This window comes from Camelus ferus, chromosome 2 (assembly GCF_009834535.1).
Source record: "Camelus ferus isolate YT-003-E chromosome 2, BCGSAC_Cfer_1.0, whole genome shotgun sequence".
NCBI classification, from domain to species: domain Eukaryota; kingdom Metazoa; phylum Chordata; class Mammalia; order Artiodactyla; family Camelidae; genus Camelus; species Camelus ferus.
The window spans coordinates 14,746,556-14,773,937 of record NC_045697.1 but is presented as its reverse complement, the minus strand read 5'-3'; the positions used below and the strand labels follow the sequence as shown (position 1 = coordinate 14,773,937).

Below are 27,382 nucleotides of genomic sequence, written 5' to 3'. Positions count from 1 at the left end.
GCTTAGAGACAGCTCTCAGATATTATAAATGATTTGTGTGTTTTGCCATTATGGCTAGGCACCATCGTCTTTCTTTCCAAAAAAAGGAGGCCACCACTCAATATCTGAAACCAAAACCTGAATTCATTACTTGCTAAGCAACTGAGAGCTGCACTTATAGGATATAGTTGCTCAGAGCAAAGCACTGCTAATGTTGTATAGAGTTTTAGGCTTTCCCAAGAGTGGTTATTATTAATGGGAAGTTGTCATTGATCGACTGGGTTGGGTTTAAAACTGGTTCTGGTGCTACTTGTTACTATAATCAAAAACCAATCACTCATTTCCTTTCTTGAAACTACAGTACAGGAACTTTTTATTTCCACAGTAAACAACAGTTAAGATTATTTACTGAGCAGCTCCCAAGGGTCAGCCAGTGTTCTAGACACTGGGGATGCAGCCTTAAGGAGAGAGACCAAACCTGTGTTCTTGCAAGCTGATCTGCTAAAGTTTGAGATATGAACTATAAATGCTACAAAAATGTATGGGAGACAGAATAGTTATAGTAGAATTCATTCATTCACTTGTTCATTCATTAAATGTGTGTGTCTCTACCACACACTCCACACACGATTCTAAGCACAGTAATGAGCACAATCCAAGGCCTTATGAAATGTGTGTACTATTGGGGAAGCAAGACAAAAGGAACAAAGGAATATATAATCTGATACTTAATAAAGCAAAAAATATAGCAGGTGTTAGAGTGGTCAGGAAAGGTCTTTCTGAAGAACTGACTTCCCTGCCAGTAATGAAAAGAAATGAGAGTGTGTGAGACAGTCGAGTCTGGAACAAGAGGATTCCATGCAGACTTGACCAAGTACAATAGCCTTTGGCTAGAAGTGTGTTTCTTGTGTCCAAGGAATGCGGTAGGGGTAGTGGAACTGGAGCAGAGTGTGCTGGAAGTGGCGGTAGTAATGGTGGAGGGGTGGCCAAGGGCACACCATACCCAGCCATGGCAGGGACTCTGGGTTTTCTTCTATTTTCACCGGGAAGCCACTGAAAGATTAGGTTAAGACATCTCTACAAGTGCCCGATTCCAGCCCTGATACCAGTTTCCACACCACATCTGCCTGCCCCGGTCTCGGCACGGGGTGGGCAGATACCTCTTTGCCCCGCCCCACACGACTGCCAGGACCTTTTGTCAGACCTCTCTTATCTGGGAAAACTTCCTGTACCTCTCATGACCGACCCTTAGCCTAGGCTCAGGCTGAAATACTGATTTCTCTTTGTTAAGCTGTATCTGCCCTTCTGCCGGCCATGTGAGGTTGGTGAGCAGCTCTAGTCTTCATTTCTCCTTAGCTGCTTCAAGATCCTAGGATATAAACCCCACTCTTAACTGCATCTCCAGGGATGATGTAAATTGTCTTAATACGGCTTTACTAAAGCAGGCATTTGAAAAAATCAAATGGTATTCCTTGAGCACCTGCCGTAGTGACGGTATAACACCAGTGGAGGTGAAGAGACAGATTCCACCAGGAGGTGGAATTCCAGCCATGCTGTTATCCTTTGAGTAACTGGTCCTTCCTCCACATATTGGCTTCAAAGATAAATATTCAAATTGGGCATATTCCAGATTGAGATATGAATAATACCCCAGATTATTTGTACTAATAACAGTTTTTGGAACTAGCAAGAATCATAGAGAGTGTAGTCCACCTCCCCTCATTGTCTGAGTAAACTGAGGCCCAGGAAGGTTAATTGACTTTTTATAAATGACAGAACTAACTGATAACATTAGAAGCCATAATAAGTACACCATCTATGATAGAGTGATATATTCTAGGTGAGAAGCTAATAATTTTGCATATTTATTTTATCTTTTTTTTTTTTTTACAAAGCCCTGTAAGAATGATGTTATTAGCCATAGTTACAGGGATTCTGGCTCTTTATTTATTTTCTTAGGAATATATGATGAACTTTTTTTTCATTATATTGCTATTTTCTAGTGTTTTGGCTTATACTCAGGTAATTCAGGGAGGGAGGAGATTTCTGGTACACAGGCGGAAGCAAGGCTTCTGAAAAAAAACTGATGAGGTATGCCAAAATATGATCCACATTGGAGAAGACCCAGGGTCATATCCCAAATGCCAGGTGCTTAGGCATTCAGGCAGGCATCAAATGAATATATAGGAGTGGGGCCTTGAGTAGCGAGGTCCCAGAGCTGGTGAGCAGACAGATAGCATCAGATGCTAATAATACCAATAACACCTGAATGAGAAATTTGTGGAGCCTATGCCAGGGACCATGGCCAGCACTGTCAATGCATTATTCATGTTGACAGCAGTTTTTATGAACCAGTTATATAATTGAAGATTAAAGAAATGAGAAAATATATGCTCTGGAAGTTTCAATCACCTGGCTAAGATCACGCACCTGGAAGTGGTCCAGCAGGGATTAAAAGCTATGCTGTCAAACTGGAGAACACAGGTTCTCAGCCATCATGTACCTGCCTCACAGGTAGGGCAAGGTCATGGTCAGAGACAGAATTACCTTGAGTAAATGAAGGTCAAGCTGCAGAGTTCCTCAAGTGTGGAGGCCCCTTCCCCTTCTCATTCTCAGTAAATATTAACTTCCGCACCAGATTTTGTATATGTGACTTTTTCCCCTCTTTTCTCATAGACTCTTCTCCTCCACATTAAATAAGATTCAGGCCTGACCTAACCAAGATCTACCCCTACCGTGAGCTTAGAAAATCTTGCCTTTTCTGGCATCATAAAACTTATGGCTGGGGACACAGGGAGCAAGGTCCATCCTCCAGGACAGGAAGCTGGATAGGAAGTTCCCACCAGGGTCCCCGTGTCTCTCTGCAAATCTCCATGGCTACAGGGTGTCACAGCTGGTGCAGGGAGGAAGAGATCATTTGGCAGTACAGCGTTTCCAGGTGTTGCTGGCTGGAGGGGGAGTGCAGTTCACTTCCCCACAGAGTTGACTCGGGAGCTAGATGAGCTTGTACCTGCAGGAAGGTCCCAGGAGCTGACTAGCGGCATGGCTGAGTGGAGAGAGCATGGACTTTTACATCCGACAGATACGGATTGAATTCCACCTCCTTCACGGACTAGTTGACCTTGGGTGACTTACTGGATCTCTTTTAGCCTCGGTTTCATCATTGGTAAATTGGTCATTGCTGTGAAGACTAAAGACATGAATGGACAGTGCCCCGCTCTATTGTGGTGCTCTACAAATGTGGCCGTTAATCGTACATACTGTGTAAAATCTAGGTAGGGCAAAGACTGAGGGAATGAGGCAAGAGTCAATGTCATCTGTTATTTATTTATGATTTGTTTTATAGGTGATTATCTACCTGTATGCTACAGATTTGGAGTACTGCTCTAGAAATCTTTCTTTGCCCTGTCCTCCTCTTCATCTAAGACAAAGAAACCCTTTCATCTTCATAGGGATTCATTCATTCATGCATACATTCATTTAACCTGTATTTACCAACCTCCTATTGGGTGCTGTTCTGGGGGCTGGGGGTACAAGAGGGACCAAAACACTGAGGTCCCTGCTGTTGTAGAGGAGTTGGCCCTGGTTGCAGCAGAGCCTTTCCTCCCTGTGTTATGTGCTAGGAAGGCAGAGGATGTGGACGTAAATGTTGATACATTCATAATGGGAAGTTGAGAGACATTGTGTCTGATTGCTTTCCTCTTCTGTTAATATGAAGCAGAATGAGGTGAAAAGCATTTGTGGCATGGGGAGTAATGGAAGTTTTCAAGAGGGAGAGTACAGTGTAGTCTCTTCAGAGCCTGGGGAGGTGAATTTGCTGAGCAAGTGTGAGATGATGGCTGGGCAGTGCTTAGTGCTCATTTGAAATCCTAGTTGTAATTTTAAAAGAAGACTCTCCCTGCCTCGGATAGAGTAAGCACCTTCTTGGGTCCCTTACTGCAAGATCATTCTTTCCAGACATGTTCCAGGAGAGGGTGGAAGTGGGGAGCAAGTGAAAGGAGAGAAGAACAGCAAAGGAACTAGAGGGAGTATGCTTAACACTACCTCCAAGTATGCACAACAGATACAGCGACGCGAGACTGTGGAGGTACAAGTACGGAAGAGTTAAAGTGGAACCACACGGGAACTGTGTTCTCCAGTTGTGTGATGAGGTGCAGGCCGAAGACTGAAAATTTTACTTCTCAATTTTGTGGCCACAGTGGTGCACTGTAAATCAAAATAACTAGTAAACTTGCTTGGGGAGAGGATCCAACGAAGTGTTTACAAATTTTAGCTTATGTGTTATGGTGAAAATGCTTGAGAAAGTACTCTCAGACCACTCTTCCAACAGCAGATGAATTTCTTAAAGCTGTGTATGTAGTGTTCCTTCATAAATGGAGTAAAATTCAAACAAGCCGAGAGGAATTTTCTGCTTAGATTCTGAGTTTCAGAATCAAAGATATTTTCATCAGATTTTTTTTGATGGTGATGCCATTGTACTTTTCTGTTTTCTACAACCTTTAGTCACCAATCTCTTATTAGCTTTTGAAAAGTTTGATATCTAACAGTTAGTAATCTGATGTCCTACCTGCAAAAATGTGTGTTCAATGACTATTAAAATCAATGAGGTATGTAAGTGCGTATGTTCATGTATACATACATTTGTGCACAAAAATGTGTCTGTGTAAACATACATTAGACCCATGAGTGCACACACTTAGAAACTTCACACACACACACACCCCCACACACACACCCCATACACATTCCAAGAACATAAGCCATGAAGTTTATCAGTTAATATGATAAGTTGTTGAGCTCTTTGAAGAACCCAATTCTTGATTCTTTTGCACCAAGACCTGTGAAGATTCCTTGGGAGATGGATTTAGATTTAACCATATGTACAAGAACGAAGGAGAAGAGGAGCACGGTGAAAAAGAGCACAGGCGAGAGAACGAAGCCTGACTGTGGGTTGAAGTGGAATATGCCACATGCCTTTGAAGTGAAAACACTCTGACTGCAATCTCTACTCCAGCTGTGTGATCTCAGACAAGTTATTTAACCTTCCTGATGCTCTCTTTCTTCTATAAAATCCTCTACTGGATCTAGCTTACAGACAATTATCTGCAAGCAGTACATATTTAATGGCATAAAATGTTTGGGATGACTAGTTCTGGTCCCTGGTAAGTGCCCAGTAAGTGCTCTTACCTCCTCCTGGTTCTTACTCACCAGGTTCTACATTGCCCTACTTGGATTTGGAAAGGCCCCATCTTGTGGTTTCCTGGCTGCCCCTTCTGGGTCCAAATTGCTGCCCTCCCTAAGTGTGGGTTCCTCCCTCACCTGATGATCAGTGCCATCTCGCCTGGCCTTGCTTCAGTTCTGAGTTCATTCAGTTTGGGAAAGAGCCCTATTGCATTTGCTTGTTGATAAATTCTCCCATTTGCCTAGCGTGTGTCCTATGAGACTGTCAAATACCCCTGTGTGGAAAAGATGTTCAGAATATATTTCTTAAATTTAAAGAATAAATTTCAAAACAATGTGCAAAATGATGTTCTCATTTTAAAAAAATACACACGGGATGTGGAGAGAACAGACACTGGCGTTTTTCATTTCTCCTTTGAATTTGTCCATTTTTTGGCATGTGTCTATATAACATTCTAGAGGTTACTTTTAAAAGGAAAAGAACATTAATATGAAATGCACATTATTTTTTTTTCCAATAGGAGAAATGCAGTGCCCATTGGAACATAGTCATGTATCAATTTAAAATGAAAAACTTTTTTTTGACCCAGAAAACATATTTAAAATCGAAGAGTTCTGTGTTTGTTTCTCTGTAAAAATAAGATCATTCAGACGAAAGTTCTTGGAACTTGAAGGGCAGATTTTCATACCGTGAAGTCATTTTTCAACTTCGAATTCCTAGAGTGGTTGATCAAGGGTGTCTCCTTAAATATTCCTGTGTCAAGGAAGTGATCACAGGCCTGGGATAGTGATACTTTTCCTTAGAGCCTCACTTACCTAGAAGAAGAGCTCGTTTTCTGAGCCTTTTACAAGGATCTGTAGTTTTATGACTCTCAGGAATAAACCATTTCACTCCATTTATGTGTTTTGCTTCATTTCCCCTGAAAGGGAAAATTGGACCCGGTGTGTGATACGTGATACATGAGAAAGGGCGGGGCGAGGGAGGAGGGTGCAGGGGGAGTTGGCTGCTTCTTGGCAGTTCTTGGCTTCCCTCACTTCTGAGCTCCAGTAATTTTCTTTCTTAAGCAGCAGCTTGCTTGTGTGTGAGTGGGCACCATTCATGTGAAAACCTAGATACAAATTATTTAGTATGGGGAACAGATTGACAGGAAAGGAGTGATAGAGGCTTCAAGAAATAGAAGAAAGCCTTTAAGACTTTCTCAAAGATTTCATTGAACAGCTCCCCAAAGAATTTTAAATACCACTCATACGCTTTTTTTTTTCTTTTAAAAGTACTTTATAAAATTTGGCCACAGGGAAGATCCATATAATTTTCCTTTTTCGTTACCAGATTTTTTTTTCTTGAATAATGAATTTGAAGAAGACTGGGTTGGCCTTGATTCAAGTCGATGCAATTTGGGGTAGAAAGAAACTCTACATTGAGGCTCTAGGCTGTGATCTGGGAATACAAAGTAAGGAACATAGCTGCGTGTTGACAGAACTTAAGTCCAAAAATGACTCCTCTGAAATGGTAGCTTTGTGGGAAGAACCCAGCATTGGTTTCCAGCGATCTCGTGTTTTCATCTTGACTCAGCCACTAGCTAGTCATTGGATCTTAGTTTTCCTTCTCTGACACGAGGGGATAAGGCCAACCTCCTAGCCTTCCTGTGGAGAGTAATGAGCTAAAACAGGACAACATCGGGGCAGCAGCCAGCAGAGAGGACTCCTCCAGTCAGTGCCGGTTACACGTTGTATCAGAGACGGCCTGGTGGTGTCGGGAGCCTGCACTCTGAAGTCTGACAACTTGAGTGTGAACTCTAGCCTGGGCACTTACCTGCTTTGTAATCTTGGGCACGCTGCTTAGCCTTTTTGTTCTCATCAGTAAAAAGGAGATAATAATAGTATTGATACCATAGGGTTTTGAGGACAAACAAAATATGTGAAACATCTGTAGTGCCTGGCCCAAGGGGAGCACTGTGTGACCATTTGCTCTTACTACTTTTAAGAATTATTGAGACTTTTTTTTTTCAAAATCAAATCTAAGTGGTTAGTCCACTTTGTCTCTTTTTTGTGATAGTGACAGTGGCTTCTACTTTAACGTAAGTCTCTTTCACTTTACTTTGTTTTGGATGTGTTTTGCCTGTAGCCTACGCACACACCTGTGCATGGTTAAAGCTTCACGGAAAAACAGGCAGGTTACAGGTACAGATAGCACCTTGCGGCGGGGGGGGGGGGGGGGGAGCAGCTGTGTTGTGAGCCAGTACTGAGTTCACAGCTCCTCCCGACTAGACATCATACAAAGGACCACGTGCCCCTGGGGACAAGGAAGACCTCCCAAGAGGCTGTGCATGAATCAACACAAATCCTCTCCCTGGAGGAACAAACCCAGCTTCTGGCAGTTAAACATCTTGCCTACTCGGCACAGCTGGGCGCCTTTTTCCAGGCAGAGGGAGTCTGCGACTCATGCTCCTCTCCCTGCAGCAGGGCTTACTCGGTGCTCAGCACGTGGCTCTGAGGAAGGGAGTCAGGCCAATGACTGTGAAGTAATGCTACTTTTACATTGCTGAGTCAAATTTTATAGTTTTTTTTATTTTAAAATATTTTTGATATTGTATACATAATTATATTTCCCAGTAACAAAAGCTCAAGAAGAGGGGTGGAAAGTTAAAAGGGGAAATAAAATAGTGGGAGCCCTAAAATAGCTTTACATAGGCTGCAGGAACCCTCCCAAGGCTTCTGGACTCCTTTGCAAAACACGTTGAAGTGAGGGACATAAGCAGTATGGAATTAATAAAATAAATAAAAAAAAATCTGGCACCAGATTCTGCCACACACTTACTTAAGCACTGGTAGGACTTTGAGAAGCAAAGTAACTTATCTTTGTTCCAGGTTCCTCATCTATCACATGGAGATAATAATATTTATCTCAGGGGGTGGTTATGATGGTTAAATGAGCTAGCATTGTGTATCAGGCACTTAGACAATGCCTGGCCGTACATAACTCTGTTTATTATTGACTTACTATTATGCCGTCACCCCCTTAGTAGCCATCGGGGATTGGTTCTAGGACCCCTGCGGTTATCGAAATCTGAGGCTACACAAGTCCTTATGTAAAACAGCAGTATTACAGCTGGCGCTCTGTATCCGTGGGTCCTGCTTCCGAGGACTCAGCCAGATTCCATCAGCAGCTGGCTGAACCCACAGGTGCTGAACCCACGGTGTGGGGGCCGACTGCAATACTCATCAGACGTTACGTGAATACGTTCTCACGTTTGCCTTTACCTAGTGCTAATAAGAGTCACGGGACTTTGTTTAGCACATATTTATTTTCACGTATTTTTAAATACATTCTAATAGAAAAATACATGATATTATTGATATTATTGGTATTATTATAGTAGTATTTACCTTCATTCATATAAATGATACTTTGTTTTTTCTTTCCCAAATTAATGCAAGTTCGTAAAACTTCAGACAATGCAAAAGTCTAAAAAGTAAATTAAAAAAAAAAAAAGTAGGCCCTTTAGCTTGCTAGTTAGTCTCTTTTGTCTTCTGCCGTAGAGTACTACCAGAGGAACGGTAGTTTCTAAAATGTTTTCAGTAGAGTTGAGGGCCATGCAGGAAAAGGCCTCTGTGGTCATGGACTTTGGGAAACACTGTGCTGTAGGCCCCACTTGGAGGCTCAGAACATACTTGGATGTATTAGAAGTGCTGAGAAGTCTTATAAACAAACTAGCCTGCTTTTACTAAACTTTAAGCAAAGCTTGGCTCCTATTAACATCCAGCAGAACACATTTGGGAGATGTTATGTTGTGCTGTAGGCAGCACGAGTGCGTGCAAGGGGCGTGGTCATCTGGGTCAAAACGGTCTGGACTTGAATCCAAGCTCTGTCTTTTAGTGAATCTGTGTTACTATTTTTCTTTTCTTTTCTTTTTGTTTTGTTTTTAATTTCTTTGATTCTCAGTTTTGTCTTCAAAAGAAGGATAATATTTTATCCACAAATAAATACTCTTTGTGAAAATTAAATAACAGATGAAAAGCATAAACATATGTCATGAATATTTCCTCCCTTCCCTTCTCTCCAATGAATGGAAAAAAATTTACAGAGAGGTTTTCTGACAGACATCCGGAATCCCTGGGGAAGTGTCTTGCAAATTGCTCATTGAGGAGAAATGTTTCTGGCTCTGGTTTAAAATAGGATATAAGATGCCTCACTCTATGAGATTTCCTTTTCAGAGAAAATGCATCCAGGGACTTGGTCTCTGACTCATGCTTCCTTTACCCCAAAGCAATATACCTTATCTCCCCCTTTTGTCACTTCCCAGGCTTAAAGTGCAGCCAGGTTGGGATGCCATTTATCACATAATATTTTCACCTGCTCAACCAATTATTGTGTCATTGTCACGGCATGGCAGCCTTTTCACAGGCAGCTATCCAGGGTAGCACTTTATTTTCTACGTGAAATGCACACACAACGTCATCTAATCAAACATTCTGTTTATTCCAAATGTCCTGACCTCGTGGCTATATATTCTGAAGTTGAGAGCTCTGAGACTGACTTTAAAAATAGGCAAAATAAGAGAGAGAAGAGGAAAAGAGAGGGGTGCAAGATGAGTGGGGGACACAGAATCCCCTGTATGTCTGCATTTAAATGGAAAGGATACTGAATTAGAGGAAGGACAGAAATGGATGAACATAGATAGGCTCCTGCGGCTCGGGCAAGCGATGTTCGCTGAGGGTTTGTCGTTTCTCGTGAACAGTCTCTGTGTTACTGCAGCAAGTCCTGCCATCGTCGGAACGAAGCCAGCTCCTTTGTGCGTTGCTGGATGGTAGGCATCGTGTTGTGCTTTGGTTTGTTTGCTTGGTTTTCAGATTGTAATTTCTAACATCAAATTCCACTTGCCTTCATGATTTTATCGCTGATAAAGAGAAAATTAAAGATACATAGTAATTTCTCCAAAATTCAGACTGACTCATTTGGAACGTGTAGTGATGGGAGCACTGTCTGAACTGAGGCTCTGAACGAATCTTTATTCACGGAGAATGTAAATGTGTTAGTCTAACAATGATTTGGCATGGGGAATACTTAAAATGCTGGAAGAAGTCAGCTGCTTTCATGCAACCTCCAGGCTCCTCAGACACTTTAAATAATGCATGTAATTAAAATTTATTTTTATCTATTCATTAAAAGCAAGATTAAAGAAGGGTGTCAGATAGGCTTGACTGTATTATCCTAGTTTGAATTAATATTTAATTTAAAAATAGATGCTAATGGATCAACCTAGGTCATCACAGAGGCGTGTGTGCAGTTGTGTCTGTGTGTTTGTGTGTGCTTTAAGGGCATGACATAACAAAATGTGATACTGAAGAGAAAAGGTAGAGGGTTAAAAGCACTGATGTAGAAGTTAGGTTTATTGGGGCTTGAATTCGAGATATTCTCTTCACCAGGGGTGTGATTTGGATCAGGAGCTGTAGCAGCTGGTGTCTGCCTAGGTCTCTTGGAACCCCTTTTCCTGGTGGGTGTGTCCACCCCCAACTGTGGGCATTCACTAAGGGCTCCCACCTGTGACCTTCTCTGGAGGATAATCCTTGGGTGAATGCAGCCAAGCTGCCTGGGACACGGACATACACACACACATGGACACACACACACACACACACACACACACACACACACTAGCTGGGACAGTAGGTATATTTAAGCCTTACCTCCTGGGCTCAAGACAGGACAGACTCTGCCCTCCTATTTATCCTCCTGAGTGCCCCTTGGATTAGCCTGTAACCATCTCTTTCCCCTAGAGATATCCTGGCTCCTTCCTCTTTCCTTTCTTGCTTCCTGCATCTCATTTCTAGTTTCTCTTAAAGGCAGTCCCTCTGTAAGCCAAGGCATGGGAAATCTGCCTTAGACTCTGCTTCCCGGGCCCCCAACCTAAAACAAGTGACTTAACTTCACTGTGCCTAGTTTCTTTTTCTGGAATAATAGCCACAGAATGCGAAGCACCCAGCACCGTCACCAGCCGAAGTGGGTGTCCAGTAAAGGCAGTTGCGCCTGATGTTTCTGCCTTTGCTGCTGCTAGTTTTATTATTCCTTGAAATAGTAGCAGATGTGTTGAGGTATTAAACTTCTATTTAAAGTTAAATAACAAAGGGTAAATTTCAGATTTCAGAGCAGCCAATTTAAGGATGCCCACTACTGAGCATTTCTGTACATGCTTTTATTATGGTTAACCTGCCTTAAATAGAAATGCTTCTTACACTTAGGTTCAGCAGTATTCATTTTTACATGGAATAGTCTGAGGTCATTTGTGTTTGCCATTCAGTCCAGTGAGGATATTAGACAAATAATCAAATGAATATAATACAAGGAAGGGTGGAAAAGCAAATGACAAGGGTTCAAGATGTATATAAACAAAATAGTGTGTGCTTTCCAAACAAGGACAGGCCTCATTCAGATTGAAGCAGGAGAGAAAGACTCTTAACAGAAGGAAGAATGGGTGAGTGGATGGATGAATGGCTGGCCGGCTGGCTGGCTGAAATTTTTAATAACTTTATTGAGACACAATTTATATTCCACAAAATTTACCCATTTTAAGCATACAAATCAGTGAATTTTAGTAAATTCACCATGTTGTGTAACAATTATACACATCCAGTGTTAGAACACTTCCATTGTTCCAACAGGATCCCTCCTGCCCATTTACAGTTACTCTCCACTCCCATCCACAGCTCCAGGCAACCACGATTCTACTGTCTGTCTTGATAGGTTTTCCCTTGGTGATAACTTCATACAAATGTGTTCATAGACTATGTGACTTTTTGTATTTGGCTTTTTTACTTAATGTTTGAGATCTATTGATGTAGCCTGTATCAATAATTCATTCTTTTAATTGCTGAATAGTATTCTGTTGTATGGATGTCATGCATTTTGTTTAACCATCCTCTTATTGAAGGGTATTTGGATTGTTTCTATGTTTTATCTATTTTGTGTGCAAATATTTATGTGGAGATAAATGCATTTTAACAGTTGAATATGAGCTAGCTGTGAAATACTATGAGTAAGGAATGCAGATGAAAAGTTTGTGCTGTGGTCAAGAAGGAGCAATTACTCATTTTGCAGAAGCAAAGAGCATCGTGGAGGCATGGAGGAATATGAAAAGCCATAGAAGCAACAACTTACCAATACACATCAAGAGAAATATGTAACCTCCAACGTATTCTACCCAGAAAATATTTCGTACTGAAAACATTTTGAAAAACGTTGGATAGCATATGATCCGCTGGGAAAACAACAATGCTCATTAGCATTTTAAAGGTTCTGAGAAGTTCTGTAGTAAAAATATCAATTTTTAAAATATATTTTAAAACATCTAAATTTCATTTATCCTGGCATTTCACATACACAGACACACAAGTAAGCATGGATTCTGTTTTTATTAATTAACATTATTAATATTTTGTGAGTCCAGTTTTCTATGAACATACTTCGATTAATACATGTAAAACAGTTACAAGTTTCTGCCTTGAAGGCTGGGATAGGAATTATGAAAAAAAATTACTGTATATAAAAGACAATGTAGACATTTCTAAAATTAATGAAGCTCTTTGTTTTCTCATCAACGTGTAATTCATACTTTTATTAGGGCAAATTGCATTATGTTAGCATTTCAGATACTAAAATGAGAATAACACCACTCTATCCCATTTATCCAAGTTGGTGTTTTACAGACTAATGGTCATATGCCATTACTGGGTTGAGAAGTCATTTTTGTGGGGTCTTATCATATTTAATGAGAGAGAAAAAATATCAGATATGATTTAAGGTAAATATTGTTTCATAAAACTTTTGTTTCAGTTATGTGTATTTATGTGTGTGTCTGTGTGTTGTCCGCATATGTGGGTAGTTAAATAAAAAATGAGTATCATTGCTCTGAATCAAAATTTCCCAAAGTTTAAAGACAATATCACGATGGTGCAAGGTGCTTCTAGGTGATATATGGATAATCATTACAAACACTGTATTTAGTAGGGAGTTTGTAGTTACCTCTTTATGGCAAATGATACTTATTTGGAATTTGGTTATGATAAAATATTTCATTTAAAAATAGTATATTTAAGTGTAAATCGAGTGAATTACTTTAAGAAAAATAACAATAGTATAAATGAAATGTGGATTTTGGTAGAGATATTAAAGGTGGTTGTGAATAACTGAAATTTGGGAAACACATTTTTAACCTTTACCTATCCTGAGAATATCTTTTGCTTATGAGAACTCCTCTGATATTTAAAACATTTTTAGTCATTTCATGGTTTTTTTTTTTTTTTTTTTTTTTGGTGATCATATTGTTACCTGGGAATCAGCCAGTCTATTTTAGAAGTTAGCCAAGCAAACAATATGCAGTGGTCTTGAACTGAAGGTTTGCTGGTGAAAGGGGCAGACGTGGCTTGAAGACCACTCTTGTACAGAATTTGTTTTCCTTCTTCCTTTGCCAAGGAATCTGCTGAAAGATTGCAGCCTGTGATGAAGGGCCCAGAGCTGTTTCCACATTTCTAGCTCATTAGATGTAATCAACTCAGTTGGCAATGCCAGGGTGTTTCACTTAATCCAATATTCAGATCAGGGGGGAAGTTGCCATATGTACACAGATTACCAATTTTCAAATAATTAGAATTAGAAACCCAGTACTCTCCTGACGCTGTATCTAATTTAATCTCTCCTTGTTGAATCACAATTGAATCCAGGCTCTCAGAGACTACGGAGAATATCAGTTGGATTTGTACCATATATGTGCAAAAACACCACTTAATCAAGTTGCAATTTATTGGATGCCAGAGAAGAATTTACTTGAGCTTAAGCGTGTCTACCACCTTTAAGATGGACCTGTCACTGTTCTGAATTTGACACATTAAGTCAGTGTCTTACATCGGTGCCATGTGTGTCTCCTTTATGTCTGTCTGTGTCAGGGTACTTTGACTACATCAGCAGAAGTAACTGGTTTGTACTTAGTTTGATAGTTTAAGCTATCCCAGAGGATATAAATTGGATCTTATAGAATCAGAGAGGTGGTAGGTACGGATTTAGAATTATAGGTGTATTTTCTGTCCTGTGTTTAACTAGATAACAACATAATTACCAGGGCATTCTTGTCCCCAACTCATATTTAAGTGTCTGTTGTACAAGAAATCCAGACCACTATGGCCAACATGAACTTCTCCTCCTAACTTCTCCAGAAGTCCTTGTTCACACCATTTGTTGGGGATCCCAGGAATAGATTGTTTTACAATGTTCTGATTGCTTTTTGTGTCGATTTTAACACCCAACAAATCACCGAGGGCAAAGATTGAGTCTTATGTGTGACCTAAGTCTAACTGGTGATTGAGAAGTTGATTCTCCCATTCAACAAGTACTTTGTGTAGTTTATTGCAGAGAATTTGGCTTTTTGGGGAAGACGATAAAGGTTTGGGGCAGATGTTATGATATAGCTTATATTTTCAGTGAGTTACTCTAACTGATGTCTTCATGGGGTAGGAGGCAAAGCAGAAGTAAGCAAAATCAGTTTGGAGGCTTTTGCAGTTACCACGGTAAGAAGTGATGGTGGCAGAAACCAGGGTGGCGGAAATCACAGGTGCTTGTTTTATACTTTGCAACATGCCTGGTATGTTTCTGTCTTCAATATATTATTTAATAAATATGTGGTACTGTATTCCTGTCTGCCTTATACCTCCATACTTCCCAAACTCTTGACCTTCCAATAAGTATAAAAAGGCTTGTCTCTGCATATTTAGAAAGTAGTCTCAATATCCAAGCTGATGGGCAGGGAATGGGGTGCATTAAGTAGTTGCTGAGTTCAGCAGAGTTATTCTTTTGCATCATATGCAGTTGAGTGCATTTTTATTTTGAATAGTTTCATTATATTTTTATCATAGGCAGAGGAAAAAATAGGATGGATATGGGCTTCATTTTCTGCTAATAACAACATCAAAAAGCCTGCTATATTTTGACAAAACTGAGTGACTAGATGCAGAATTTGGCAATCTGCCTGTTAGCACTAGAGACAAACGTGGCAGTGGTTTTGTGCCTTCAATTGCTTTATGCCTATGAGTTCAGTTTGTTGGTGCTAGAAATAATTGTGGAATCAACGCTTTGAAAATTAAAATGCTGCTTTTGTCTTTAACATGGACAAACTTTAATCTGGACGTGTCCTCAAAATTCACTTTTGAAAGAATGGGCAAGTAATATTTTACCCATTTTAAAGATGAGGAATCCAAAGCACAAATAGATTACATGACTTGGCCAAGGTCACAGTGTCCTGACACACTCAAAATAAAAGCTTGATGTCAGCAGAATTTTGTCTGTTATGTCCTCTGCTGTATCCCCAGTGCCTAGACTGGTGCTGCCTGAATAAATATTTGAAGAGCAAATGACTGAATGTGTGGATAAATGAGTCACAGAACCTAGAGTATAATAAGGACATAAAATAGAAGGGACATAATCTGATAAAGGTGTAGAAAGTATGTTCTGCACACCCATAGTGGTGAAAAACTAGAATTAGCCTCTGATACATGTGACATTTAAAAAATTATATATGATGAAACAGTAGGCCAATACCACATGATTATTTTTCAAAAGGTAAATCCAAAGTCAAATAGTTTTATTTCATATTCACTTTCATCAAAACGGTCAATGAAGTAAAATATAATAAAATAGAAGTGTGCCTTAAAGTCTGTGACCCTCCCTTGTAACAGAAGAGCACACAGATAAGCTGAAAAACCAAAAACCAGCCACTCAAGACACTCCTTTTGAATTCTTCTCCCTAGATGCAACGTCTTTGAACCTTTGCACTGTTTCTTCTACTATGGACTTTTGTAATAAATATGTTCTTACTCATATTTCTTGACTGTTGAACTTCAGATATTACCGATGGTCTTCCTAGTATAGAACATGAGGCTGGAACTCTCTTGCAACACCCCTTTGTCTACATTCAAGTCCTCTCCTCCATTCTTCCAATGTTTTCGCTCAACATTCAAGCAAGGGTTATGTAATACTGTTCAGAGTGCTTCAAGATAGTAGACAACAGTTGCTTTACTTTCTCATTTTCCTTGGAGTTAGTAATGGCTTCTTTCTTTTTTAGTTTGCTAAATACTCTATGCAGGTGTAACTTCCCAATCCCAATCTCAGTCTCAAACTGTAATTCTCCTCTCAGTATAGATGACATATTCAGCATTCCCTTGAGTCCATTTTTCCTCCTTAACCCTCTCCTCTTGTTCCGATGTACAGCTTTTATTCTCTCCATCTGCTGTATAAGCCTTTGCTCTAGAGTCTAATGAAGAATTCCCTTGCCTGGAATTCCTTTTGCTTTTTCTTGGGTTGTAGCTCAGGGCCTCTTCTTATTTGCTACTTCATCTAGTTAATGGAGTGAGTCCTCCATCACTTTCTAAGAAAGAAAGAGATATTTTTAAAGAGATTTTTCTTTCTTAATTAAAAACAAAAGAATGCCATTTTATGTGACCTATTGTTTGGAATTCTAGGGTGGAGAATTTCCCTTAGAATTTTTAAAGCTTTACTTTTTCACTCTTCCAGTATCTTATTTAAAAGTCCACTGTCATTCTTTAAACAGTTTCTTTTTTCCCCCTCTAGAAGCTGTTAGCATTTTATCCTTATCCCTGGCATTCTGAAATTCCAAATCATGTGTCCCTCTGTGGGTTTGTTACCTCTCACTGTTTTGTGCCTTTGGTGGGTCTTTGCAAGCTGAACACCTAAGCTTTCAACTCGGGGGGTTATTTTTATTTGGTTGAAATGTACTTATCCACCATTGATTTCCCTTTTTCTTTCTGCAACTTCTCTTAGCCAGATACTGGGTCTTCTGAATTGATCTTGTAATTTTTTAATTGTTTCTCTCCTATTTTCCAGCACTTCTTTTATATCTCTTTATGCAAGAATCTCTCAAATTTATTTTTCTCTTTTTTAGTGGGTTTCTTTTTATGTCTGCTAACACATTTTCTAAAAATTTCCCACCATTTCATTATTCGTCTATTTATTGCTTCTTTTACAATGGCTACTTGTTCTTGTTCCATTTTTGTGACCTTTTTAAAAATTTTATCTGAAGCTATCAAGTATATTTTTAAAATTTATTTTCCTTTGCTCCCTGTACTGTTTCCTCTGAATCCCTTTTATTGCTTGTTTGGCCTCTGCCTGTCCATCCTGGGCTGTCTATGAATATTTCAGACGAGATAATAACATGCGGATTGCATCACCTGTGGCTGAGCAGACCTTGTGTATCAGTGGTTTTCACTTTAGGCTGCTCAGTTAAAAATTCAGCCATTTCATCAGAAGATCCTGAAATGTTCCTGTCTTTTCTCTGGGGCTAGAACTGATTTCCTATCATTCATCAGTTGGATAATTGGATTAGGCTGTGGGAAACAGAAATCTAACTCTAGTTGCTTAATCCTACGGGACTTTTTTCCTTCCCTCTCAGTTAAAAAGGGTGAAGGTCTGATCAAGTTCTCTCTTTACCAACACCACACTTAGCGTATGGTTTTTATCACCCACATTTATGACTCATAGTCCCAACATGGGTGCTCCAACTACAATCCCATGTCCAGTTGCAGACAGGAAGGAGAAGAAATATTGAAGGAGGAAAGGATACATTAAAATAAATGAATGAATGAATAAATGAATAAACATGCTAGAAGTCCCTAGAAGACTTCTTTGGCCAAAACCATATCGTAAAACCATTTCTAGTTGCAAGGGAGTCTGAGAAGCTAAGGTTTATAGCTGGGCCATTGTCATTCTGAACAAAACCAGGCTTCTGTTAGAAAGGAAGAAAGGGGGAAGGATATTGAATAAGAAAACTAGCAGTGTTCACTACACGGAATAAAATGGATAAAATGCAGTGTCCAAGGTCAGGTTGAAGAGCTTCAAACCCAATACACTGTGTGCACTACTATTAGGATCAAATGATGCCGAATCTCACTGAAAGGACATGAGCGCATTCATGTGCTTGCTCTAATACTAAGGTTGGGAAGCAGTTATCTGGGCAAGATGCTTCCCTGTGCTCCCCAGCTCTCCCTAGGCTTAGCAAACTCTGCTGTAACTAAACTGTAGTTTCCTTAAGTATGGTGGCTGAAACTTACTCATAATTTTAAATTTAGCACCTAATATTTTTTCCTAGCCAAGAGTAAGTATTTGAGAAGTATCTAAGTGAACACATCACAATATGGCATTTCCATATTCAAAGTTTGTAACTAAATTTCTTATTGTGTAAATGATAATTTTTTTTTCTTTTTATACTGAGCACTTAAAGAGGAAGGAAGGAAGGAAGAAAAGAAGGAAGGAGAAAATGAGAAAAGGGTGGGGATGGGAGGAAAGAAAGAAGCAGGAAGGAGGAGAATTCTGACCACCAGCAGCCAGCGTGGTTTTATTTAAAAAAGGAAAGCTTAGCATCCCACAACCTTTTGTTGAAAGGCTGATAGAATTGAAGTTGAGGGAAATGCAGGAAAAGTTTATTTAATTCCTGCTAAGGCAGCATTCCCTCCAGTGTGTGAGTATGCACACTCTGGCATCAGTCTGCCCAGGTACAACTGCAGTTATGCCACTTCCTAGCCTGCGTCCTTAGGCAAATTGCTTAATGTTCTTACCTCTCAGTTTTATCACCTGTAAAATGGGGATAATACTAATTCCTGACTCATAACAATTGAATGGAGGATTAAATGGCCCATATACATAAAGATCTTTGATCAGTAAGTATTTGATAAAAATTAGCTTTTTAAAAAATGTATGGATACATGAATATTGCAGTGAGATTACTCAATAAGAAATCTAGCAACTGTGCTCAAAAAGGGATAATTCAAGTGATTTTGATTAGCTGTAATTAAGATTCCCAGTGGGCACTATCTTCCCTCAGGCATTGTATTAGTTTTCTAGATCTGCATAACCAAGTACCACAAACTGGGTGACTCAAACAGCAGGAATTTATTGTCTCACAGTTCTGGAGGCTAGCCGTCTGAAATTACGGTGCTAAAGAGTTGATTTGCTTCTGCGGCCTATGAGGCAGAATCTGTTTCTTGCCTCTTTCCTAGCTTCTGGCAGCTTCAGGCCTTCCTTGGCTTGTAGTTGATGTTCTCCACGTGTCTTCACATCATGTTCCCTCCACATGTGTCTATCTCTGTGCCCAAATGTCTTCTCCATAGAAGGACTGTTTTGTTGGATTAGGGTCCACCCTAATGACTTCATCTTAACTTGATCATCAGCAGACTCTATTTCCAAATAGATCACATTCACAAGTACTGGGGGTTGGGACTTCAACATATTGGTGGCCAGGAGGCAATTCAACTCATAACCAGCATGACTCAGATGAGGCCATAGCTAATGTTTCAACATGCAACCCAAGTGTCACTGGGACCTCTGTGGCCTTTGAGAAATGGATGGGGTTGGTAAACCCTAGGCCTCAGAATGATGCCCGTGGGCTCCTTGTGACTTCTGCTCTCCTGACTCTGTGGATCTCAGGCTATTGTGTCCTTGTGGGCTTTCTTTCCCGACCCAAGATACTGTGGGTTTATGCAATAAACTTCACATTTGCTTATAAAAGACTGTTGAAATCTTTTTTCAAAAAATAAAACCACTGGCACATTTTATATTTGAAATCTTAATTCATATATTAATATAAAAGAAGTATTTTCATAGACTATAATTAACTGATTGTTGATTTCAAATACGTAATAATTGTAACTTGATAATGAAAGGAATACTAATGACTTTCAGGAAGTAAATACATACCAAGCTCTTGACATTTTATTTAATCCTTACAACAACCCTATGGTACAGATTCTAGGGACGTGCCGAAGGCTGTTAAGGACTGAGATCCAGGCCCATGTGGCTGCAGACCATGAAGCCTCCCAGAGCAGGTGTGGAAGGGGGAGCAGAGGGATGGGAGAAGCTGCTTCCCCTCAGAGCCTTCCCCAAGGCCATCAAACTCAAGGTCTCATCATTACCCAGGGCAAGCTCAGCTCCCAGCCTCTGTTCTGTGCTTCTTCCAGGGCCCCTTTCAGATCTGTTTATTCTTACATGAAATGACACTTGGAAAAGAAACATAAACATCTTGGACTTTCCCTGGAAAGGAAAAATTATTTTTCACTCCCAGGATTGTTGGCTTAGGATGAAGACCTATGTATGTTCACTTGTAAGTGACGTGCTCATTCTGTTTTATAATCCCAGCTTGGAGAGAATTCTTCCCTGGCACCATAGCTATCACAGCCTTGTGCACTCCTCACCCTTCCTTCACTGCTGGTCTCCAGAAGAGCTAAGGGACAGATGGGAGGCAGTTGTACCAACCCTCTCCAGCTTCCTGAGGATCTTGGCGGAGGGTGGCTGTGTGCTGTTAATGGTGATTACTACTTTCCTGGGGTAGTGGGCTGTCCCATTTGGGTTGTGTGTAGTGGCACTGTTCACAAATGATGTGGGGAGAGGGTCAACAGCCATTAAAGTCATTCTGCTCCCTTGTGCATCAAGCGGAGATTAAGGCACTTAGCATTCTCAAAGTTTATGAAAAATGCACACCCCTGAATTATCTTTCCTCACAACAGGACGGAGAAGGAGACAAGTTGGATGGTGGAAATATCAGAGAGGCTGGAGTCTTAATCTTGTCCCAGCCATATATTACTTGTCAAGTTGTACTAGAGTTACCTTCTCTTAGCGCCTCTTATCTTTAAAGAGAATAACAACTTGTGACCTCCCATAAGATTATTGAGAGGATTGCATGACCTCTCCTGTGTTTCACTTGGACTTGGCCTATACTAGGATTACTAATAAATGGGAGTTATTTTAACAACTTTTATAACTCTAAGTATGAATGCTTGTGATATTTTGAGTGCCCATTTGTTCACTCTATTCCACTAGGCTGCATCTGGGAGTTCAGATTTCCTGCTTTGTACGTTTGTTTATCATTGTGATCTAAGATGGCCAGTGGGGTTAATAAGAGCTCAAAAACACGTATGTTGAGTATGGATGCCCAGGAGCGTGACCACCTAGAACACAGTGTCTCATAGTGTAAGGAGCACTAAACTGGAAGTTGGAAGACTTGGACTATGATCATGGCTTTGTCATAAGACAGCTGTGAGACTCTGGGGAGCCCGGGGAAAGCATTTGTCCTCCTAGTATCACAATTGTTCTCCTATATAAAATTAAAATGCTGAACTAGAAATCCATAAACACAAATGCTGACCCAGAAGTCTGCATATCAGAATCAATCTGTGCCAGCTCAACATACAGAATCCTGGGCTTCATCCTAGACAGCAGGCTCTGAGTATTAATTGCAGGGCAGTTTTCTTTTAGGAACTGCCCCAGGGTTGAGTACAATGAGATTTGATGATCAGTTTCTTTGAATTTGGGCATCCTGTGGATCTAGATTCTCATATTTAATTTTTCCAAAGTTTATTTTAAAATCTCTTGTTAAAAGAAGGCAAAAAATCAGATTAGCGATCTTCATAGTGATTTTGAAGCAAAATCCTCTTCCTCTTTTCTAGAAATCAAACAGAAATGGGACATCCAAGAGCAGAAACTTCAGCTGAGGGAGCTTGCTGGGGTCAACAAATTTAAAACTCATGCTGTGACGTGGAGTATTTGGACTTTGGGCTCCTGAGTTCTGCAGATGTTGAGATACTGTGCTTAGAGAGACTCTGTGTATTTACCAAGTCATTCACAGCACTTGAGGAAATACAGTGATTTTCATTAGAACTGAAGACATCATAGTTCTGTGCTATTTTAAGTAAAGCCCATTAGGAGTCCTTAGTAATTGATTTTTTCCATTGTAGTAACCTTTTAGATATATAACCTTCTACACTGAAGTTGGAAGTGATTAGTACAAGTGTTCTCAATTTCATCTTAGCTCTGTTGGTTTTAAAGGATTCGAAATTAATTTGTTAAATGTCATATCCCAAAGGGAGAAATAAAGATTCTTCCCTCTGTGATGAGACTCCCTAAACTTTTCCTCAAATGTTGATTGTTACCTGACACATGGTTTCTCAGAAGTACACATCTTGGAAAGTTTTCAAGGGTAGTTTTCCTTCCTTATTCCTCCTTAATTATATCTACAATATTTAACCTTTCATCCACTGGCATGGTGCTTCACGGCATTTAGAAGGTTTTTACACATATTCTCTAGTTTGATTTTTACAAAAATATCTGTTTTTTAGAGCATGCATTATCATAAGTTTTTGTTAAATGAAAGAGTACATTTAAGCAGAGAGAAGAAGTTAGATGATTTCTCCAAATTTACCCATCATCTATTTACTCTGCAAAAATTTATTGATCACTCCCTGTCCTACCATGTGCTAGGAACTGTGCTATACACTTGCAATTCAGATATAAATTAAGACTTTGCCTGTGGAGAGCTCCAGTCTAACAGAAACACATACACACACGTGCACATGGACAGACAGACATGCATATGTACATACAGTGTGAGAAGTGCAACAGAAGTACTTACATGGTGCAGCTGTAAAATACTGAAACAGTAATCATCTCTCCAGAGGGGTTTGGTGTAGTGAGAGAAAATGCTGGAGGAACTGTAGCAGCCTTAGCTTTTCAGTAAAGGTGGAGCTTAGTTGGTCTACAATTTGGGTAGAAATGGATGTTACGTGGTTTGTCTTAAATCTGTTAGAGTAGAATTCTGTCTAAGATTGAAGAAATGTCAGTTATCCAAATCACAGAATACAGGAAGTATGCAGATGCCATGAGGCATCCTTTCTCACTGTCACTGTCGAAAGATGACTCTCAGATTCTTGGCTTGAGTGACGGGTTGGATGGAAATGACTTTCACCGAGATGGGGTAATGCAGGAAGGAAGTCAGGCTTTCTTTGGGAGGTAATTCAGCAGGAGTCTCTCCATTGCATCATGTTGCTTCCACCCAACATGCTTTTCATTAGTAACAATCCACAGTAGAAAGGAACTTCTCTAAAATTAGGTCTATAAATGGACTGATTATTTGGGCACTTGGGGTGTAGTGAGGCAGATACTTGCATTATATGGGTGGAGTCAAAGGAATCATGTACTTCTTAGGGGAGGTCAAATCAAGAGGGAAATATTTATTCAATTATCCTTTTCAGCTTTTGGTGTACTATCAGTAATAATTAAGAGTAAAAATAAATAGTGGCAACTGTATTGTCAACAAAGCAGCATCTTAAGAATCTTCCTGTATTGTCCTTGGCAATGACACAGTGAAATGAGACACTGTTATCTAGGCATGTTATTCATAATGCTGTTGCCACTAAAATGCTTCTTCTAAACAAAGGTGATATTGTTAGGAAAATATGCAAGTGAGATTTGCTTAGTCTTATAATAACTGTGCTGTAGATAATTGATAATTGGCCCTAAAGGAAAAATCAGAGGACCTCAGAATTCCATTAGCATATATATGCTTCATCATTCTAATGGCACAAAAGAAGAATCTGTATAAAATATTTATATTCACAAGTCACCTGGTAGAATAATGACATTAAAGCGAAATGCAATGAGAACAGTGTCAGGGCTTATGGAGGTATGAATTGTTGAGCTGAATTAAATAAGAATAGCCTGCCTTAATTCTTCTTTCCTTGGTTTAGCCCTTTTTTTACATGCATAAAATACATTCATTTCTTTAATCGTTCTATAGGATGAAGGGAATATTGTGAATTATTAGGAAAGGGAATATAAAAATTCATATTGAAGAGGTGATAAAGAGCTTCTAGCTTGGGTTTTGTTGCTGAATTTCTTAATCTGGAAAATGGGGATGATAATAATTCTATCTAATAGGTTGCCGTGAGAATCTGACGATATACTTGCATACAGAATGCTCAGCAAGATATCTAGCTCACAGAGAGCACTCAAAAATATTAGTTATTATCATAATTTAGTGTTGCTTTTACATATGAACAAATGATAATAGCCAACTCCAATACAGCATTTATAATATGCCACATTCTATTCTCCGTGCTTTTCATGTAATAACTCATTTTCTCTTCCAACAGCCTGTGCAGCAAGTATTACTATTATCCTGAATTATGGATGATGAAACAAAGGCACAGAGACGTTAAGAAAAATGTCAAAAAGTATCTAGTTAGGAATGGAACGTAGCAGTCCGCCTCTGAGACTGTGTGCCTGACCACTGTAGAACTGCCTCAAGATAAACAGCTAGTGATTTAATAATGCCGCTTGACTGAGAAGAGGCGTTCTTATTTTACAGTTTCTGGGTAATGCTGGTTCTTTAAACAACAGTAAAATAAGGGAAATGTTTGGGATGCTGATGGAGAAAGAGCATAAACACTCTTTGTTTGCTTCTGATGGTTTTACCTCTCTGCCTTGCTGTATCCTAGAGGCTTTTGTTGGTTGCTAAATGATTTACTTTCCCATTCTCAATAAATTACTGGCAGTCTACTTGATAATTTTTTTCCTTTCCTCTTTTCACCAATAGTTTCTGTCCTATTTTCTTTCGCTGTGGGCCTTTTAGCAACCTGCTGCTTTATTTACAGAAAGATTTTATTTCTCCCATTGATCCTAGGCTTCTAGAGACACTGTTTAAAAGCACCACACAATGATGATGAGGCCAAGACCACTTTCATGTTTATACCTCCTCTCCCCCCACCCCTGTGATCAAAGACAAAAAGTCCTGGTCCAGGCGCCTCCTTCTGACTCCATCAGTCCTCCAGACAGTGTTAGTGTAGCTGCTTCCAAGAACTATTTATAAGCACGGGCGCCCTGAAAATCGTAAATAATGCATGTTAAGAATGCAGATGAACACAAGTTGCACGAGTAACGCCACATCCCCCTCAGATTCTGTGCCTCAAAGCATGAATCAGTGTTTTTGACCGACTACCAACAGCTTTTGCTTTGCCTAGACCGCGAGCTCGATATTTTAAAAGAAAAAGCAATTCTTTTTTATCTGATTGTCTCCATTCTAACCTGGAAAAATAAGAGCAGAATAGGAGCACACCAAATGTCTCAGATTCATCTGATTGCTCAAAGCAAGAATGAAATGCTATGTCACGGATCTTCCAGACTGAACACTCTGAATCATTAGTGTCTGACCGTAACCTGCATGTACTGTTGCATGTATGCATGCATGCATAAATAAATAAATAAATAGGTGGTTAATGACCTCATAGAAGGACCTTCTATATGTCTCAACTTTCATATATTAAAATAAGATGACCAGATTTAAAAATTGGTTCCCAAACCATATTACTGGGAACTACCAGTATTTCACGCTAAGCCACCTGATTTAGTTATTGAGTGATATTGAGTGAGGCACCCAACATGATAGTCTCAAACATGCTCTGCTCAAAACTGATAAAGGGTAACAGGACAGAACTAAGGTGCATTCAATTTAGGATCTCTTGCCAAACTGTTTCTTCTTAGGTCCCATGCCAAATCAAGGACAATATGGCTGCTGCGGGCGGTGCCTAATTTGAGCTTTTGACCGCCCTCCGCCCCGAGTCCCAGTTCTTTCCGTGCAGCCTCCTTTTCTTTCTTCCTCTATCTTTTGAGCCATCTGTTTTCTCTTTCCTTATTGAAAATTTCTAATTTGGTTTATATGAGCCATGGCAGTTTTCACCCAGGCCAGTCTTAAAAAAAAAAAAAAAAAAGGGAATGAAGGAGTCAGTGAAACACTTAAAGATGGATTCACTAAATTTGTTCAGGTTGAGGCAGTCTTCCTACTTGTGCTAGCTATAATACCTAGTCAGTCATCAAACTCTGTTAGTTATCTCAGTGATCTTTTTTTTTAAATCTTTTATTTTGAGGGGGAAGGTAATTAGGTTTATTGGTTTATTTTTCTTAATGGAGGTACTGAGGATTGAACCCAGGACCTAATACATGCTAGGCATGCACTCTATCACTGAGCTATCTACCCTCTCCATTCCATAGATGTCCCAATTATCTTTTGACCCAATACATCTTCTGTGTCTTCTATCACTAGAAAACCATGTTTCACTTAGATCATTCAAGCAACCTTCTAAGATATTTCCCCATCTTTTTAGCAGCTTTCTAATCTTCCTTCCTCACCATAGCCAAGTTGTGATTATACCACCCCCCTCTAGAAAACTGTGGCCAGGCTCTTTAACAAGGGGTACAAGGCTCCTGCTCCTTGTTCTGATTTACTCTCTTGACACAGCATCTCGTAAACTCTATGTTCCAGTTATACTGAACTACTTGCAGGTTCCTAACCAAGACAAATCCTGCTGGTATGAGGATGTTTGCATACACTGTTTCTCCTACCTGGTAGATATTCCTCATCACCCCCTCCCCCCATCCCCTAGGTCTACCCTCCTCATTTTTCCCGTCTTAGCACTACCCATGACTTTTGCCCAGGAAGCTCTCCTTGACTACAAATCCCAAGCCTAGACTAGGTGATTCTTGGTTGTCATCCCATGGCTCCCAAACTTGTCTCTGACATAACCCTTAGCACACTGGACTTTAATCACTTGCTTTTTATTCATACTGCCCAACCGGACTGTAAACCCCTTCAGGACAAGGACTGCTGTAACTCGTGCATTCTTTTATTTCCTGCCTTCCCATCCCCACCCCATGCCTAAAACATTGCTTGATGTAAAATTGTTGTTCAGAAAGTATCGATGAGTCAGTCAGTCCTTGGTTCAAAGATCCCACAGGCTCAAAGGTGATGTATGAAAGAAATGCTCTTCTCCTTAATTGAAGCAGAGGCCAACACATGTCTATAACTTCCTGTTCTCCCCTACCTCCCTCAAGACCAAGTCAAGCTCATTAATTTAGAACTCTGTCAGTGATCTATGTCTTCCAAATTAATTTTGTGGAACATTAATGGCTAATTAGTGAAAGAAAACATAGTAGTATTTGTATTAAAGTAAGAAAAGATTAGAATGGGAAATGGCATCTCTACACAGACATTCATAAAAAAGGAGAGTGCTGTTTGATGTTAAAGGCCTCTGTGTTTCAGTTGGTCCCATTAAAAGATCAGTAGAACCTGTTTATATGCAGCCAGAGACTCTGTTTTCCTCTGAAAACATTATTATGCAAATAGTCATTTCAAAATACACACTGAGACTTGAGTATTTATTCAGTTAGCTTAAGAAAACTCTGCTGTTGAAGTTCCAGAAAATGTAAATGTAGAAAGATTGATACATGAAAAGCCCAATTCATTAAAAGTGACCTTTTAAAATGTGTTGTAAAATTTAGCTGCAGGATTGTTATGTTGTCCATGGGATAGATGGTATAAAAATAGCTCTAGAAGAGATTTTA

At 39.8% G+C, this 27,382-nt stretch overlaps 1 protein-coding gene and 1 long non-coding RNA gene across 4 annotated transcripts in view; one reads left to right on the top strand and one right to left on the bottom strand.

The window, feature by feature from the left end:
* The window catches only part of KCNIP4 (potassium voltage-gated channel interacting protein 4), an 813,618-nt gene that overhangs the window by 346,081 nt on the left and 440,155 nt on the right, over positions 1-27,382 (top strand). The window lies entirely within an intron of this gene.
* On the bottom strand, positions 1,527-15,892 carry LOC116668188. The gene is made up of 3 exons (XR_004325251.1): positions 15,881-15,892; positions 15,587-15,591; positions 1,527-2,175 (listed from the first exon to the last, which is right to left on the bottom strand). It is a non-coding gene; the product is annotated as an uncharacterized LOC116668188 (long non-coding RNA).